Source organism: Micropterus dolomieu, unplaced genomic scaffold (genome assembly GCF_021292245.1).
Source record: "Micropterus dolomieu isolate WLL.071019.BEF.003 ecotype Adirondacks unplaced genomic scaffold, ASM2129224v1 contig_4833, whole genome shotgun sequence".
Classification (NCBI taxonomy): Eukaryota; Metazoa; Chordata; class Actinopteri; order Centrarchiformes; family Centrarchidae; genus Micropterus; species Micropterus dolomieu.
Window position 1 is genome coordinate 1 of NW_025733822.1, and position 1,052 is coordinate 1,052.

General features: G+C 43.6%; 1 non-coding gene across 1 annotated transcript; it reads left to right on the forward strand.

Moving 5' to 3' along the window:
- The first annotated feature begins 709 nt into the window (after positions 1–709).
- On the forward strand, positions 710–792 carry trnal-cag. Its single transcript has one exon. It is a non-coding gene; the product is annotated as a tRNA-Leu (tRNA).
- The last annotated feature ends 260 nt before the right edge of the window (positions 793–1,052 follow it).

Consider the following 1,052-nt stretch of genomic DNA (forward strand, 5'->3'; position numbering starts at 1 on the left):
AGGCCCACCACTTTTTTAAAGATTGGGGGTTCTCTACCGTAATCGGTCATCATTCACCCAATCTGCTAAACTCACCCTGATTCAGATGACTATATTACCCATGCTAGACTTTGGTTATGTAATTTACATGTCTGAAGGTAAGGGACTTCTCGAGAGGCTAGATGTTCTTAATCACTCAGCTATCAGACTTGCCACCAATGCTCCTTACAGGACACACCACTGCAATCTGTACGCCTCCATAAACTGGACATCCCTTCACACTCGACGTAAGATCCACTGGTTTATGCTCACTTAAAAAACTCTCTTAGGCCTAACCCCTCCGTATTTGGGATGTCTACTTCATCCTTCTTCCGTCACCTACAGCATCCGCTCTTCTAGTCACATCCGGCTACAAATCCCTTCAGCTAACACATCATTAGGTCGCACCGCCTTTCAGTTCGCTGGGTCCTAAGATTGGAACCAACAACAAAAAAAAACAAAACTTTCCACTCTAGTCAACACTGCCACTTTTAAAGGCAAAATCACCAACTTGTTCACAGAAAACTGTAATTGCTTCATGTGATGTTATGTGTTGTTGATATATGTCGCTCTGCTACTATCTAGATTGTTGTCATTATTCAGCTTTTGTGTCATGGCATAGTGTATTGTATCGTGTCGTATGCACTCTGTCATGATATAGCAAAGGTTCTACTGTACACGAGGTTGCGCAGTCAGGAGGGCCGAGCGGTCTAAGGCGCTGCGTTCAGGTCGCAGTCTCCTCTGGAGGCGTGGGTTCGAATCCCACTTCTGACAGCTACTTTTCAAACTCAGCAAAATGCCTTTCACACGGTATTGGGGTAGAAGAGTCAATCGTTCCTTGTATGTTGGATGATAAGTGATAAGTAAAAACAGACAGTGTTAGTAGTACAGTGGGTTTGACATACAGATTCAAAGAAGAAGTTGTTCTCTAGCCTCTCATGTAATATTTGGTGTGACCACCCTTTGCTTTTAAAATAGCATCAGTTCTTCCAGGCGCACTTGCACAAAGTCAGGGATTTTGTAGGTTTATCGTC